This window comes from Scyliorhinus torazame, chromosome 9, assembly GCF_047496885.1.
Source record: "Scyliorhinus torazame isolate Kashiwa2021f chromosome 9, sScyTor2.1, whole genome shotgun sequence".
NCBI lineage: Eukaryota > Metazoa > Chordata > Chondrichthyes > Carcharhiniformes > Scyliorhinidae > Scyliorhinus > Scyliorhinus torazame.
Genome location: NC_092715.1, coordinates 234,159,578 through 234,177,824, shown reverse-complemented (window position 1 = coordinate 234,177,824; position 18,247 = coordinate 234,159,578).

Sequence of the window (18,247 nt, the reverse complement as noted above, 5' to 3'; positions counted from 1 at the left end):
GTTATTAGTGGCGGTGCACAATAGTGACCGGATGGAGTGTAGAGCGTCAGGGAGGACTTCCTGCCAGCGAGAGGCTGGGAGGTTCCTGTACCATAGGGCCAGCTGGACGGCCCTCCAAACCGTCCCATTCTCCCGTTCTACTTGCCCGTTCCCCTGGGGGTTGTAGCTGGTAGTCCTGCTGGACACTATACCCCTGCTCAGCAGGAACTGACGCAGCTCATCGCTCATGAATGAGGATCCCCTGTCACTGTGGATGTAGGTGGGGAAACTGAACAGGGCGAAGATGGTATTGAGGACCTTGATGACGGTGGCAGACGTCATATCGGGGCATGGGATGGCGAATCTGGAGTACTCATCGACCACACTGTGAATGTACGTGTTACGGTCGGTGGAGGGGAGGGGCCCTTTGAAATCCACGCTGAGGCGTTCAAAGGGGCGGGAAGCCTTCACCAGGCATGCACGGTCTGGCTGGTAGAGGTGCGGCTTGCACTCCGCACAGACCTGGCAGTCCCTGGTGACTGTCCTTACTTCCTCGACGGAGTAGGGCAGATTGAGAGCTTTAACCAGATGGTACAATCGAGTGGCCCCTGGGTGACAAAGGCTGTCGTGTAGGGCCCGGAGTTGGTCCACTTGTGCGCTGGCACATGTACCTCGGGAGAGGGAATCTGGGGGCTCGTTGCGTTTACCAGGGCGAAGGGTGCGGGAAAAGAATGCCATGAATCTTCCTGCCTGGTTTAGAGTGGCGGCAAGGGCGTCGTCTGAAGCGTCGCTTTCTACTTGGAAAGGCAGTGTCTCGTCCACTGCGCGCATCCCGGCCTTGGCGATGTCTGCTCTGATGCGGGCGAAAGCGTGTTGTGCCTCATCCGCGAGGGGAAATTGGGTGGACTGGATGGGTGGGCGGGCCTTGTCCGCATAGTTTGGGACCCACTGAGCGTAGTAGGAAAAGAACCCCAGGCAGTGTTTGAGGGCCTTGGGGCAGTGGAAGTTCCATGAGGGGGCGCATGCGGTCGGCGTCGGGCCCGAGAAGTCCATTTTGGACTATATAGCCGAGAATGGCTAACCGGGTCGTGCTGAGCACACACTTCTCTTTGTTGTAGGTCAGGTTGAGAAGAGTGGCAGTGCGGAGGAATTTATCGTGGTCCTGCTGGTCATGGCCGCACATTATCTAAGTACGGAAAAGTGGCCCGCAAAATGTACTGGTCGACCATTCGGTCCATCTCTCTTTGGAAGACCGAGACCCCATTTGTGACACTGAAAGGGACCCTAAGGAAGTGGTAGAGGCGACCGTCCGCCTCGAAGGCAGTGTATGGCTGGTCTGACTTCCGGATGGGGAGCTGGTGGTAGGCGGATTTCAGATCAATTGTTGAGAAGACCCGGTACTGCGCAATCTGATTGACCATATCAGATATGCATGGGAGGGGGTACGCATCGAGCTGCGTGTACCGATTGATGGTCTGGCTGTAGTCCACGACCATCCTGTGTTTCTCCCCAGTTTTAACCACTACCATTTGGGCTCTCCAGTGGCTGTTGCTGGCCTCGATAATACCCTCCTTAAGCAGCCGCTGGACTTCGAACCTGATGAAGGTCTTGTCCTGGGTGCTGTACCGTCTGCTCCTAGTGGCAACGGGCTTGCAATCCACAATTAGATTGGCAAAAAGGGAGGGGGGATCGACCTTGAGGGTCGTGAGGCAAACGGTAAGGAGGGGTAAGAGCCCGCCGAATTTGAGGGTGAGATTCTGGAGGTTGCACTGGAAGACCAGGCCCAGGTCATCGAAGCGAGCTGCGGGTAGCCATCGGATGCTTCGGGTGGCGAGCCTGTGCGGTTCCGATGTCGGGATGTCCGGGGACCCTGTGGGGAACAAGATGGCGGCGCCCATGGTGCGCACATTGCGGGGTCGGGACAAACCCATGGGGAGTGCGTGGCCGAAGGGGGACAAGATGGCGGCGCCCATTGGTCGCATATGGACCCGGGAGGAGAAGATGGCGGCTCCCATTGTGCATCTGGCATGGGGGAGGGTGCGATAGCGGGCGCGATCGCAGCGACTGCGCGGGCCTGGCACACAGCCGCGAAGTGGCCCTTTTTACTGCAGGCTTTACAAACTGCAGTGCAGGCCGGGCAGTGTTGGCGGGGGTGCTTCTGCTGACCGCAGAAGTAGCAGCGGGGACCCCCAGGTGTGCGGCGCAGGCATAATGCAAGGGCAGGGCCCCGGCTGAGGAGGTCGTCGGCGGGGTCCAGGAGGGGTAGGAAGGGGTAGAAGGATGAGCAGTGCGGCGGGAGAGGTACGATTGTACGTTACGGGATGCGACCGTCATGGAGAGCGCCAAGGTTTTCGTCTCCGCCAGTTCGAACATGGCCCCTTCCAGCAATTGTTCTCGGATGCGGACCGACGCAATCCCCGTCACGAAGGCATTGCGCATGAGGAGATTTGCGTGTTCGGCAGCCGTGACGGCCTGACAGTCACAGTCCCGGACCAGTGGGATTAGGGCCCTCCAGGTGTCTTCGATGGACTCACCAGGTAGTTGCGAGCGGGTGGCAAGTACATGCCTGGCGAAGAGCGTGTTCGCCTTCTGCACGTAGTGTTCTTTGACGAGTTCCATTGCTTTTGTGTCAACCATGGCGTCTTGGATCGACGGGAAAACACTGGAGCTCAGTCTGGAGTACAGGACGTTTATCTTCTGAGCCTCCGTTGGCACGGGGTCCACCGCGTTGATGTAGGCCACAAAACATGCTAGCCAGCGAGTAAAGTCTTTCCTGGCGTCGGGCGAGTGCGGATCCAGCTGCAGGCGATCGGGCTTAATTCGGATATCCATTCTGTGGAAAATCTGACTGTAATAAATTGATGCACAATCAATTGCCCAAATACTAAAGTTGGGTACAACTGTGGCTTTATTACAGTCAGATGTGTGGCCTCCTGCTGCAGCTGGTGAAATGGCAGGGCACTGGAGGTCATGCATATTTATACAGTTCTCCGTGGGCGGAGCCAGCCGGCAGGAGCTACCGGCAAACCTGTAGTGCAGGTCCTACCTTACATCTCCTATTACCACACCCCTTAAATGTCACTATCGTCCCTGCTTCCACCACCTCCTCTGGCAGCGAGTACCAGGCACCCACTTCTCTGTGTAAAAAAACTTGCCTTGTATATCTCCTCTAAACCTTGCCCCTCGCACCTTAAACCTATGCCCCCTAGTAATTGACCCCTCTACCCCGGGGAAAAGCCTCTGACTATCCACTCTGTCTATGCCCCTCATAATTTTGTCGACCTCTATCAGGTCGCCCCTCAACCTCCGTCGTTCCAGTGAGAACAAACCGAGTTTATTCAACCGCTTCTCATAGCTAATGCCCTCCATACCAGGCAACATCCTGGTAAATCTCTTCTGCACCCTCTCTAAAGCCTCCACAACCTCTGGTAGTGTGGCGATCAGAATTTAACACTATACTCCAAGTGTGGCCTAACTAAGGTTCTATACAGCTGCAACATGACTTGCCAATTCTTATGCTCAATGACCCGGCCAATGAAGGCAAGCATGCCGTATGCCTTCTTGACTACCTTCTCCATCTGTGTTGCCCCTTTCAGTGACCTGTGGACCTGTACACCTAGATCTCTCCGACTGTCAATACTCTTGAGGGTTCTACCATTCACTGTGTATTCCCTACCTGCATTAGACCTTCCAAAATGCATTACCTCACATTGTCTGGATTAAACTCCATCTGTCCGCCCAAGTCTCCAAACAATCTAAATCCTGCTGTATCCTCTGACAGTCCTCATCGCTATCCGCAATTCCACCAACCTTTGTGTCGTCTGCAAACTTACTAATCAGACCAGTTACATTTTCCTCCAAATCATTTATATATACTACGAACAGCAAAGGTCCCAACACTGACCACTGCGGAATACCAGCAGTCACAGCCTTCCAATCACCCTTCCATAGCTACTCTCTGCCTTCTATGACCTAGCCAGTTCTGCATCCATCCAGCTCACCCCTGATCCCGTGTGACTTCACCTTTTGTACCAGTCTGCCATGAAGGACCTTGTCAAAGTCCTTACTGAAGTCCATATAGACAACATCCACTGCCCTACCTGCATCAATCATCTTTGTGACCTCTTCGAAAAACTCTATGAAGTTAGTGAGACACGACCTCCCCTTCACAAAACCATGCTGCCTCTCACTAATACGTCCATTTGCTTCCAAATGGGAGTAGATCCTGTCTCGAAGAATTCTCCCCAGTAATTTCCCTACCACTGACGTAAGGCTCACTGGCCTGTAGTTCCCTGCATTATCCTTGCTACTCTTCTTAAACAAAGGAACAACATTGGCTATTCTCCAGTCCTCCGGGACATCACCTGAAGACAGTAAGGATCCAAAGATTTCTGTCAAGGCCACAGCAATTTCCTCTCTAGCCTCCTTCAGTATTCTGGGGTAGATCCCATCAGGCCCTGGGGACTTATCTACCTTAATATTTTTCAAGACACCCAACACCTCGTCTTTTTGGATCTCAATGTGGCCCAGGCTATCTACTCACCCTTCTCCAGACTCAACATCCACCAATTCCTTCTCTTTGGTGAACACTGATGCAAAGTATTCATTTAGTACCTCGCCCATTTCCTTTGGCTCCACACATAGATTCCCTCCCCTGTCCTTCAGTGGGCCAACCCTTTCCCTGGCTACCCTCTTGCTTTTTATGTACGTGTAAAAAGCCTTGGGATTTTCCTTAACCCTATTTGCTAATGACTTTTCGTGACCCCCTTTTAGCCCTCCGGACTCCTGATTTGAGGTACTTTGTGTTGTGATATTATGTAAATGTACCTTTAAGGGTGTGTATCTTCGACTGCCATCAGTCACTACCACTGACATGATGTGAGGTACTGGTCCCACGACTGAACTCAGAATACAAGCAGCAGCCGCTCCCAGTTAATAAGGCGGAATTTTGAGCCCGTGTCAGCCGCCAGAGTAACCAGCAGGGCAGCAACACAATTCTCGCCGGCAAGGTCCCATTTTGTGATTTTACACGCCCCTCGCCCATGACATGACGAGCTTCCTGACCGGGAGTTTGGGAACCTCATTTAAATGCATCAGCAGCTCATTAACGAGCCGTCCCGCCGGGACTTCCATCCTCGCTGAATGGCGTCATGCTCGCGAGATTTACAACACCTGTATGAAAACGAGAACCTTGAAACGTCACCTCCAAAGGGGAAATCGGGAGTGAGCGCTCATGTCACCATTACCCTCCAGGGTGTCCAATGGTGAGGGGCACTGGAGAGGATCTGGCGGAACCAGCTAAATGATTATCAGGGCTGTGGGGGTGGGAGGGGTGAGTCTTGGAATTAGGGGTGGTGTGGTGTTGGGTCGCAGATCTTAACAAACCTTAATTGTTCTTGGCCGTACGTCTCCAAGGAGTCTGGCACCTGATGTGTAGTTAGTGCTTCTCAGGTCCTCTTGAAATGAAAATGAATGAAATGAAAATCGCTTATTGTCACAAGTAGGCTTCAATGATGTTACTGTGAAAAGCCCCTAGTCGCCACATTCTGGCGCCTGTTCGGGGAGGCTGTTACGGGAATTGAACCGTGTTGCTGGCCTGCCTTGGTCTGCTTTCAAAGCCAGTGATTTAGCCCTGTGCTAAACAGCCCCCCGGGGGTTTAAGCGATCTTCCCTCAGAGGGATGGCCCGTCTGTAATGACAGCTCAAGTGGGTGGGAGTGGTAAACATCACAGTGTCAGCACGGGAGTGTGGTAATAACAGGTATTGCAGTACCTGAGAGGTGAATGACCATTGGCTAGACCGAGGGGTCTACCATTGGATAATGTACATAGCCCTGCCCTGAGAGGCAGGGTATAAGAACCGATGCCGTCCCAGCAGCCTTCACTTTCTGTATCACCGCTGCTGGGTACAGTTCTAGCTGATTAAAGCCAATTAGATATGACTCCTCTTTGTCTCGAGAGTATTGATTGTGCATCAATTTAATCAGCTAGTACTTTTGAAGGATGGATCTCCGCATCAAGCCGGCGTGCCTTCAGCTGAGCCCTCACGCAGAAAGCTCCGTTGCTATTTTTAAGCATTGGCTGGCATGTTTTGAGAGCTACCTTGAAACGGCTGCCGACACCCCCACGGAAAGGCAGAAGATACACCTCCTACGTTCGTGGGTCAGCCCGGCGATCTACCCCATGATCGAAGGGGCGGTGAACTATGCTGCAGCCGTGGAGCTGCTAGAAGGAAATTACATTCATCCACTGAACCAGGTCTACGCCCGTCACCTGCTGGCAACGAGACGACAGAGCCCAGATGAGACACTCGAAGACTTCTACCGGGCACTGATAGTGCTGGGCCAAAACTGCGGCTGCCCAGCGGTGACGGGGAACGAGCACACGGAACTTTAATTCGGGACGCTTTCGTGGCAGGTATGGCTTCCCCCGACATCCGCCAAAGGCTCCTTGAAATGGACACACTGAGCCTCACCGAGGCTCGGGCCCTGGCAGGGTCCATGGACGTTGCGTACAAGAACGCACTCACGTACGCCCCCGCGCGCACGGCGCCCCCTGGGCTGCGTGGCACCCCGCCACGGCAGCCCCCCAGACTTACCCGCTAACCCCGCAGACTTACCCGCTAACTCCGCAGGCCTGCGCGGCAAGGCGCCCCGCTACTGCCGCCGGCCAACGCTGCTTCTTCTGCGGCCAGGCGAATCACCCGCGCGTGCGCTGCCCGGCCCGCACCGTCACCTGCAAAGGGTGCGGCAAGAAAGGCCACTATGCTGCGGTCTGCCTAGCCCACGCTGTGGCCGCCATATCCAGCGACCACCAACAGCCGTTCTTCCAGGTCCCGGCTGTCCAAGGCCCACCGCGGCCGTTCTTTCAGGTCCCGGCAGCCCAAGGCCCACCGCAGTCCTTTTTCCAGGTCCCGCCAGCCCAACGTGCACCACAGCCTTTGTCCCTCTAGGCAGCGTGCAACCCACGGCCGTGGCCATTTTACCCCCCGGCAACCACGCTGCATGGGTGGGCATTTTGTCCCTCGCCGCCACCATCATCGGAGTCCCCGTCCCCGGACTCTATGTGCGACCCATGGCCGGCGCCATCTTGGATGGGGCCTCAAGCCCCCAGCACGGCTGACTACGCGCTGCCCGACCAGAACTCCTTGCTGCAGCTGGCCTCCGTTACCCGGGATCAGAGTCGGCCCCGGAAGCTAGCAAAGGCCAGCACAACGATCGGCATCAACGGCCACGTGACATCGTTCCTGATCGACTCTGGGAGCACAGAAAGCTTCGTCCACCCCGACACGGTAAGGCGCTGTTCTCTGGTCACCTATCCCGTCAAACAAAGGATCTCCCTGGCCTCCGGGTCACACGTGGTGCAGATAAAAGGGTTCTGCCTCGCGAACCTCACCGTCCAAGGCAGGGAATTCCGCAATCTCCGCCTGTAAGTGCTGCCGCACCTCTGCGCAGCCACCCTTCTTGGGCTGGATTTCCAGTGCCACCTACAAAGCCTGACTTTTAAATTTGGAGGCCCTATGCCCCCCCTTACTGTCTTCGGCCTCGCGGCCCTTAAGGTCGACCCGCCTTCTCTGTTTGCGAACCTCACCCCGGATTGCAAACCCGTCGCCACCAGGAGCAGACGGTACTGTGCCCAGGACCGGACCTTCATCAAGTCCGAGATCCAAAGGCTGCTGAAGGAAGGGGTCATCGAAGCAAGCAACAGCCCCTGGAGGGCTCAAGTAGTGGTGGTAAAGACCGAGATGAAACAATGATGGTCAACGACTATAGCCAGACCATCAATCGGTTTACGCAACTGGACGTGTACCCTCTTCCCCGTATTGCCGACCTGGTAAACAGGATCGCGCAATACAAGGTCTTCTCCACGGTGGATCTCAAGTCTGCCTACCACCAGCTACCCCTCCGTAATAGTGACCGCTAGTACACTGCCTTCGAAGCAGATGGGCGACTCTACCACTTTTTAAGGGTTCCCTTCGATGTCCCGAATGGGGTCTCGGTCTTCCAGCGTGAGATGGACTGAATGGTTGACCGGTACAGCTTACGCGCAACGTTCCCGTATCTCGATAACGTCACCATCTGCGGCCATGATCAGCAGGACCACGACACCAATCTCCGTAAATTTCTCCAGACCGCGCACCTCCTTAATCTGACCTACAATAGAACATAGAACATAGGATGATACAGCGCAGTACAGGCCCTTCGGCCCACGATGTTGCACCGACATGGGAAGTCAAAAAACAAAAGCCATCTAACCTACACTATGCCATTATCACCATATGCTTATCCAATAAACTTTTAAACGCCCTCAATGTTGGCGAGTTCACTACTGTTGCAGGTAGGGCATTCCACGGCCTCACCACTCTTTGCGTAAAGAACCTACCTCTGACCGCTGTCCTATATCTATTACCCCTCAGTTTAAGGCTCTGTCCCCTCATGCCAGCCATTTCCATCCGCGGGAGAAGGCTCTCACTGTCCACCCTATCTAACCCCCTGATCATTTTGTATGCCTCTATGAAGGAGAAGTGCATGTTTAGCACCGACCGTCTAGCCATCCTAGGCTACGTAGTGCGAAATGGAGTCATAGGCCCCGACCCCGAACGCATGCGCCCCCACATGGAGTTCCCCCTCCCTCACAGCCCCAAGGCCCTAAAGCGCTGCCTCGGCTTCTTTAGCTACTATGCACAATGGGTCCATAATTACGCCGACAAGGCTCGACCCCTGATCCAATCCACAACCTTCCCCCTGTCGACGGAGGCCCGCCAGGCCTTCTGCCGCATCAAAGCAGACATCGCAAAAGCCACGATGCGCGCCATGGACGAGTCCCTCCCCTTCCAGGTCGAGAGCGACGCGGCTGACGTAGCTCTGGCCGCCACCCTCAACCAAGCAGGCAGGCCCGTGGCTTTCTTCTCCCGCACTCTCCATGCTTCCGAAATTCGCCACTCCTCGGTTGAAAAGGAGGCCCAGGCCATAGTAGAAGCTGTGCGACACTGGAGGCATTACCTGGCCGGCAGGAGATTTACTCTCCTCACGGACCAACGGTCGGTGGCCTTCATGTTCGATAATACACAGCGGGACAAGATAAAAAACAAGATCTTGCGGTGGAGGATAGAACTCTCCACCTACAATTACGAGATCTTTTACCGTCCCGGGAAGCTGAACGAGCCTCCTGATGCCCTGTCCCGCGGCACTTGTGCCACCGCACAAGTAGTCCGCCTCCGAGCCCTCCACGAGGACCTCTGCCACCCGGGGGTCACTCGGTTCTTCCATTTTGTTAAGACCCGAAACCTGCCTTACTCCATCGAGGAGGTCAGGACAGCTACCAGGAACTGCCAAATCTGCGCCGAGTGCAAACCGCACTTCTACCGACCAGAGAGGGCGCATCTGATAAAGGCTTCCCGTCCCTTTGAACGCCTCAGCATGGACTTCAAAGGCCCCCTCCCCTCCACCGACCGCAACACGTATTTCCTGAACGTGATTGACCAATACTCCCGTTTCCCATTCGCCATCCCCTGCCCGGACATGACCACAACCACCGTCATCAAGGCCCTCCAAAGTATTTTTACACTGTTCGGTCTCCCCGCATACATCCACAGTGTTAGGGGGTCCTCCTTTATGAGCGATGAGCTGCGTCAGTTCCTACTTAGCAAAGGCATCGCCTCGAGCAGGACGACCAGTCACAACCCCCAGGGGAACGGGCAGGTAGAAAGGGAGAATGGAATGGTCTGGAAGACCGTCCTGCTGGCCCTTCGGTCCTGGAATCTCCCAGTCTCCCGCTGGCAAGAAATCCTCCCAGTGGCCCTTCACTCCATTCGGTCCCTGCTATGTACTACCACAAACCAGACACCTCACGAACGTCTCCTTGTTTTCCCCAGGAAGTCCTCCTCCGGGACCTCGCTCCCCACCTGGCTAGCGACACCCGGACCCGTCCTGCTGCGGAAACATGTGAGGGCGCACAAGTCGGACCCGTTGGTCGAGAGGGTCCACCTGCTGCATTGCCAACCCCCAGTACGCCTACGTAGCGTCCCCCGACGGCCGCCAAGACATGGTCTCCCTTCGGGACCTGGCGCCCGCCGGAGCCCCATGCGCACCTGCACCATTGCCCCCCCCCCCCCCCCCCGCCCCCCCCCCCCCCCCCCCCCCCCCCCGCAGCACCTGACCGGAGGGTCAATATTGCCGCCGGAACCCCTACCCAGCGCCGGACAGGCACCGACGACTCCTACAGGCGCCCCTCCCCCTGCCCACTTTTCGCCCCAACAGCGCTGCCTAGGGGTGACGAAACTGCCTGGGAGGAAGACACCACGTTCCCGGAGTCACAACCGCCAAGGCCCTCACCAGGATCGCCTCCGAAACTCAGACGCTCCAGAAGGACGACCAGGCCACCCGATCGTCTGATTGCTGCACCATGAAACAAACAAAAAAAAAGAAACTTTCTCTGTTACCCTCGACATCATGGTACCTGCAATACCTGGTCCTACCATGCAAAAGGTGACAGTAACACTGGCCACCACCCCGCTGGGTTCTTTTTAACAGGAGCTGAATGTGGTAATACCAGGTATTGCAGTACCTGAGAGGTGACTGACCATTGGCTAGACCGAGGGGTCTACCATTGGATAATGTACATAGCCCCGCCCTGAGAGGTGGGGTATAAGAACCGATGCCGACCCAGCAGCCTTCACTTTCTGTATCACCGCTGTTGGGTACAGTTCTAGCTGATTAAAGCCGATTAGATATGACTCCTCTTTGTCTCGAGATCAGGGAGCGATTGTGAGATCCCTGGATGGGGTCCTGTGAGAAGCCATGCTGCATGGGCAGTGTGGGGGACTCTGGCATGAGGTGGTGAGTAGCTCCATGAGGGCAAAAGGATCCCCAAACAGAGGGAGGACAATGAATGAAGTCAAAATGAACACCTCAGGCTGCAGAGTGCAGTCTCAGCACATGAGCTGCGTGATGTCAAATGCCACTGGTCTTGGAGGCCAGGCTATCAGGGATGTTATCATGCGCGGCTGGGGGCTCGAGTTGGGACGCTCGTTTCATCCACAACCTGTAAAATCTGGGGGAAGGAGGTTGAAATCTAAGGATGAAGTTGACTGTAAATTGCAGTCTTGACATGAATAAGGTGTGCCTCGCCTGCCACAGCCCGAAGCCAATTCCCTAATCAGATCCCTGACCCATCCTCGATGAGTCAATTATGCAAATTGAGTCAGAATTGCAATGCGTAACTGGTGCCACTGATTGACGCCAAATGGTTAATCTATTTTGGTTTGATGTTTTAAGTCTCATTTGTAACTCACATTTTGTTGAAGACAGTTTCCCTTTAAGGGACTGTCCCTTTAATTTGTCCCTCAGTTTATTGGATTTAGTTTTCTTGATTATTAATGTTAATTTAAATACCTGGGAGCTGAGCCCACATGCATTAAACCCCATGCTTACACACACCTCTCCAAACAGAGAGGTGACAGAGATGTTTCCCCCATTGCAAGGCACAAGGACAACTGAGCTCATCAAGCAGCTGTAACAGGACATGTGGCAGTGTTTTATACCCCTGGGAAGTCAGTGCGCAGGTCACGTTGCTTCACATCCTTTAAAAAGTACCTGGATGAGCACTTGACACGTCATAACATTCAAGGCGATGGGCCACGTGCTGGCAAATGGGATTAGGAAGGCAGGTCAGCTGTCTTTCATGCGTCGGTGCAGACTCAATGGGCTGAAGGGCCTCTTCTGACAGGGGATGAAACGGTATGACCAGATGATGCAGGAGAGTGATGATGAATTGGTGTGAGGACAGGGCAATGCTCCTCTTATCCTCAGCGACTGTCTGACTCCTGCCTGACAGACACCTAAGTGTAACCTGCCACTGAACAGGGTGACCTGGGGGCAATGAGACACTGAATGACATTTCTCAGCTGCTACTGCCTCCTTCGACCTGATGGTGTGTGTCAGCACCTACTGAGGGGGTGAACAAGCTCTCACAAACTTTCAGCTGATGACTTCCTCATGGTGAAAGAATTCTGGTAAAAATAAGAGGGCTGAGCGATGCTCGGGGTGGGTGGGGGTGGGGGCAGGGGGGGAGGAGCAGTGCCGGGGGGTGGGGGGGGGGGGGGCAGTGTGAGGATCATCTCTGTGTTACAGCGTCATCACAGTGGGATGGGAGAGGCCTTTGAGCTTCCATTGTCTCAGGGCCAATGGAGGATGCGGCAATATCACGCAGGGGTGACCAGAAAGTGCCTCAATGACAAGAGACACTTTGTAGGTGATCAACGTGACATTTATGACATTAGATGATTCTAACACTCATGACATATCTCTACTCATGCCAAAGTTCACAAGTGCCCACGCTGTGACTAATTTTTCTTTGTCTTCTTCGCCCTCTATGTCTAGGTGTATTCCCAGGATCCACAGCTGGGGATGAGGGGACCTGCTGACTTCCACACCCTGCTGCCTGAGGTGACCTTGGCAGCCGTCCCCTGGAGAGCTGAGACCTTGATAATCTGGGGCTGCTTTCGGACAGAACTCATGTTGTAGTGTTACTCTCCTTGGCCTGCGGGGCTGGAGGTATGTTGGTCACAAGGTGAGGGGAGTCAGATAGACTGGACAAGCCCAAGATTTCCTGTGTGGAAGGCCTGGACTGTGCACCTACTGATGCTCTTACCTGTGGGTGCCCGGGGGACAGACGGGAAGCTGGAGTGAGATCCAGAAGCCCCGTGTCTCCAGGCGCTGACACTTGTGGATTCTCTCAAGTGACTGCACCATGCAGTTGATGTCCTGCACCATGCAGCTCCCACACTCTGAAATGGAGTGCATGACCTGGACCATGGAGTCGACAACCCCCACCATGAGTGCACGTCCTGCATCAAGGTCTCCACTGCGGACGCCATCTCGTGTTGGCCCCGTTGTCTTGGAGTGACAGTACCATTTCCTTGGAGAGAAGGTGATGGGACTGCTCCAGTTGGTCTTGCTGTCAGGGGAAGGATGCTGTCATCCCTTCCTGATATTCGCGACTCTGCCTTTGTAGCTCCAGCAGCTGTGGTATGATCAAGCTATCTGACTGGGGAGACTTCCAGTTGCGGCTATGCTGAGCTAAGTCGCACGTTCGGCAGATCCCGCCAGAAATGGACTTTTGGGCTCTTTTTAGGGGCCCCAGCGGCATCTGTTCGACGGTTCCCAGTGTGGGAAGGTGACAGTACGATTTCCTCGGCATTGTATGGATTGGACCAGGAGTGGAGCGGTGTAAAAAGTAATTTTGGTGCAGCGAAAAGTGCGAGGGAGGAAGACCAAGATGGCAGCGTGGGCGCAGTGGGCGCAAGAGCAGCAGGGGTTTCTCAAGTGCTGCTTCACGGAATTGAAAGCAGAGCTGCTGGAGCCGATGAAGGCTTCGATCGACAACTGGTCGAGACCCAGAAGGCCCAAGGGGCGGCGATCCGGGAGGTGCGGCAGATGGCCTGGGAGAATGAGGACGAGACATTGGGCCTGGCGGTGAAGGTAGAGGTGCACACGGCACTCCATAAGAAATGGCAGGAGACGTTCGAGGATATGGAGAATCAGTCGAGGAGGAAGAACCTGTGGTCTCCCAGAGGGAGTGGAGGGTCGGATGCTGGTGCATACGTGGTCACGATGCTGACCACGTTGATGGGCGCGGGTGCCTTCCCGAGGCCCCTGGAGCTGGATGGGGCCTACCGAGTCCTGGCGAGGAGGCCCAAGTCTAACGAACCGCCACGGTATTGGTGCGGTTCCATCGCTGGGTTGACAGGGAGTGTGTCCTAAGATGGGCAAAAAAAGGAGCGGAGCAGCAGGTGGGAGAATGCAGAGGTCCGTATATAGATTATCATAGAATTTACAGTGCAGAAGGAGGCCATTCGGCCCATCGAGTCTGCACCGGCTCTTGGGAAGAGCACCCTACTCAAGGTCATCACCGCCACCCTATCCCCATAACCCAGTAACCCCACCCAACACTAAGGGCAATTTTGGACACTAAGGGCATGTGGCGCACAAAGACTCCGTGAGACAAACAGAGTGAAGTCGATGAGGCTTTATTAAGCGTGTCTGTTCCCCAGCAGCCCGATAGTAAACTGGCATGCGGGGGAAGGCACCGGCTTCTTATACTTCGCCTTCAGGGCGGAGTATGAGGTCAACGGCCAACCAGGACCCGGGATCTGTCAGCCAATGACATTAGGGCTTCCAGTCCCACATGACCCCCAATACATACTACCACATTCACCCCTTGTCAAAAATGAACCCGGCGGGGTGATGCTTCGTATGGTGGTAAGGGTTTACAGTACTGGTCCTGGGAGGAGAGAACAGTTACATGGTAGGACCGTATTGGACAGTATCGTCCTGTTACAACTATTTACAGAGGGTATAGGAAAACAAAATGTTCATTGGACAGTCCATCTTTGTTTTACATCGACGCCACGAGTCGGTCGGGCGGTCTGGTCGTCCGTGTCGATCGCCTCGGCCCCGGCGGTGGTGGTGGTGCTTGTACCAGCGTTGTCGCCTCCGGGAACCGCACTGTTTTAGCTGTCGGTGCAAAGGGGAGGGGGACTGATCCTCCTGGGAAGGGGGCGGTCGCGGGGTGCGGCGGTGGCAGGAAGGGGGGCGGTTGGGTTGATGGTGTCGGGGGGGTGTGCGTGGTGCCGGCGGGCGCCAGATCCCGCAGGGAGACCGTGTCCTGTCGGCCGTCGGGGTACTCCACGTAGGCGTACTGGGGGTTTGCGTGGAGGAGGTGAACCCTTTCGACCAACGGGTCCGCCTTATGTGCCCGCACATGCTTTCGGAGCAGGATGGGTCCTGGGGCCGCCAGCCAGGTCGGCAGCGACGTTCCAGAGGAGGACCTCCTAGGGAAGACAAGGAGACGCTCGTGGGGCGTTTGATTAGTGCTCGTACATAATAACGACCGGATGGAATGGAGAGCGTCCGGGAGGACCTCCTGCCACCGTGAAACTGGGAGGTCCCTGGACCGTAGGGCCAGTAGGACGGCCTTCCAGACTGTGCCGTTCTCCCTTTCTACTTGCCCGTTCCCCCGGGGGTTGTAGCTGGTCGTCCTGCTTGAAGCTATACCCTTGCTGAGCAGGAACTGGCGCAGCTCGTCACTCATGAAAGAGGACCCCCTGTCGCTGTGGACGTATGCGGGGTAACCGACCAGTGTGAATATGCTGTTCAGGGCTTTAATGACTGTGGCCGCGGTCATGTCGGAGCAGGGAATGGCAAAAGGGAAGCGGGAGTATTCGTCCACTACATTAAGGAAATACGCGTTGCGGTCAGTGGAGGGGAGGGGCCCTTTGAAATCGAGACTGAGGCGTTCAAAGGGACGGGAAGCCTTAATCAGGTGCGCTCCATCTGGCCTGAAAAAATGCGGTTTGCATTCTGCGCAGATGTGGCAGTCTCTTGTGACTGTACGGACCTCCTCTAAGGAGTAGGGGAGATTGCGGGACTTGATGAAGTGGTAAAACCGAGTGACCCCCGGGTGGCAGAGGTCCTCGTGGAGGGCTTGGAGGCGGTCAATTTGTGCGTTGGCACATGTCCCGCGTGATAGGGCATCAGACGGCTCGTTCAGCTTTCCGGGCCGGTACAAGATCTCATAGTTGAAGGTGGAGAGTTCGATCCTCCACCGCAAGATCTTGTCGTTCTTGATCTTGCCCCGCTGTGCATTATCGAACATGAAGGCAACCGACCGTTGGTCAGTGAGGAGAGTGAATCTCCTGCCGGCCAGGTAATGCCTCCAATGTCGCACAGCCTCCACTATGGCTTGGGCTTCCTTTTCCACTGAGGAGTGGCGGATTTCTGAGGCGTGGAGGGTTCGGGAGAAAAAGGCCACGGGTCTGCCCGCTTGGTTAAGGGTAGCCGCGAGAGCTACGTCAGAGGCGTCGCTCTCGACCTGGAAGGGGAGGGACTCGTCGATGGCGCGCATCGTGGCCTTTGCGATGTCCGCTTTGATGCGGCTGAAAGCCTGGCAAGCCACTGTCGACAGCGGGAAAGTCGTGGTCTGTATTAGGGGGCGGGCCTTGTCTGTGTACTGGGGGACCCACTGGGCGTAGTATGAAAAGAACCCCAGGCAGCGTTTCAGGGCTTTTGGGCAGTGCGGGAGGGGAAATTCCATGAGTGCGCGCATACGTTCGGGGTCGGGGCCTATTATCCCATTGCGCACTATGTAGCCCAGAATGGCTAGCCGATCGGTGCTAAAAACGCACTTGTCCTCATTGTACGTGAGGTTCAAGGCTTTGGCAGTCTGGAGGAATTTTTGGAGGTTGGCGTCGTGGTCCTGCTGATCGTGGCCGCAGATGGTTACATTGTCGAGGTACGGGAACGTGGCCCGTAACCCATGTTGATCAACCATTCGGTCCATTTCCCGTTGGAAGACCGAGACGCCGTTTGTGACGCCAAAAGGGACCCTTAGGAAGTGGTATAATCGCCCGTCTGCCTCGAAGGCTGTGTACTTGCGGTCACTTGGGCGGATGGGGAGCTGATGGTAGGCGGACTTGAGGTCCACGGTAGAGAAGACTTTATACTGGGCAATCCGATTGACCATGTCGGATATGCGGGGGAGAGGGTACGCGTCTAGTTGTGTGTACCTGTTGATGGTCTGGCTATAGTCAATGACCATCCTTTGTTTCTCCCCTGTCTTCACTACTACCACCTGCGCTCTCCAGGGACTATTGCTGGCCTGGATTATGCCCTCCTTTAGTAGCCGCTGGACTTCGGAGCGAATGAAGGTCCGGTCCTGGGCGCTGTACCGTCTGCTCCTAGTGGCGACGGGTTTGCAATCCGGGGTGAGGTTCGCAAACAAGGACGGGGGTTGCACCTTGAGGGTGGCGAGGCCGCAGATAGTGAGTGGGGGTATGGGGCCGCCGAATTTAAACGTAAGGCTCTGTAGGTTACATTGAAAATCTAAGCCCAGCAAGGTGGGGGCACAGAGTTGGGGAAGGACGTTAAGTTTGTAGTTTTTGAATTCCCTCCCCTGTACCGTTAGGGTAACTATGCAGAATCCCTGGATCTGTACGGAGTGGGATCCTGCGGCTAGGCAAATCTTTTGTGCGCTGGGGTAGGTAGTTAAGGAACAGCGTCTTACCGTGTCGGGATGTATAAAACTTTCCGTGCTCCCGGAGTCGACTAGGCATGGCGTCTCGTGGCCGTTAATTAGGACCGTTGTCGTCGTCGTCTGGAGAGTCCGGGGCCGAGCCTGATCGAGCGTAACCGAAGCGAGCCGTGGTTGTAGTAGTGGGGTGGGGTCCGTTGTTGCCGTCCAAGAGGACGTCGGGGATGGATAAAATGGCCGCCCCCATACCTCGCCCGTAGATGAGGGGTCACAAGATGGCGTCGGGGGTGGACAAAATGGCCGCCCCCATGCGTCGTACAGGTCGGGGGCGGTCCAAGATGGCGGGGCCCCTCCTCCCCTCGTGGTGGTCGGGACCCAAAATGGCGGCGTCTGCGGGTCGCACATTGAGTGCTGGGGGGTCTGGGGGGCGCTAGGACCGCGCGGAGTTCCCGGGCCGCGGGCGCTAGGACCGCGCGGAGTTCCTTTAGTGCGAGCGCCAGGGCCGCGGGCGCTAGGACCGCGCGGAGTTCCCGGGCCGCGGGCGCTAGGACCGCGCGGAGCTCCCTCGCTGGGGACCGGCAGGTCAGTAGTGCGAGCGCTGGGACAGTGAGGAGGTCCCTCGCCGGGGACGGAGATCGGGGTCCAGGTAAGTTGTATTGCCGGCGGGTCAGGCGTGGGGCGCGGGACGGGGGCGAGGGCCCAGGTCGGCGGCTCCGGCGGGTCAGGCGTGGGGCGCGGGATGGGGGCGAGGGCCCAGGTCGGCGGCTCCGGCGGGTCAGGCGTGGGGCGCGGGACGGGGGCGAGGGCCCAGGTCGGCGGCTCCGGCGGGTCAGGCGTGGGGCGCGGGACGGGGGCGAGGGCCCAGGTCGGCGGCGCTGGCGGGTCAGGCGTGGGGCGCGGGACGGGGGTGAGGGCCCAGGTCGGCGGCTCCGGCGGGTCAGTCGTGGGGCCGCGAGCGCTGGCACCGCGCGGAGCTCCCTCGCCGGGGGCAGCGGTGGTCGGGGTCAAGGTAGGTGGCGCCGGCGGGTCAGGCGTGGGGCGCGGGACGGGGGTGAGGGTGGCGTTCGGGATACGGAAAACCCCTTCCTCTCCGTGGAGAGTGTTGGCCGGCACCCAAATCGGGAGCGCCGGCGGCGGGTCATACATGGGCTGCGGGGAGGGGGGTTGGGGAGCGTAGGCGGCGTGCAGGGCTCCCAGTTCTCCCGGGGCCGCGGTGGTCGGGACCCAAAATGGCGGCG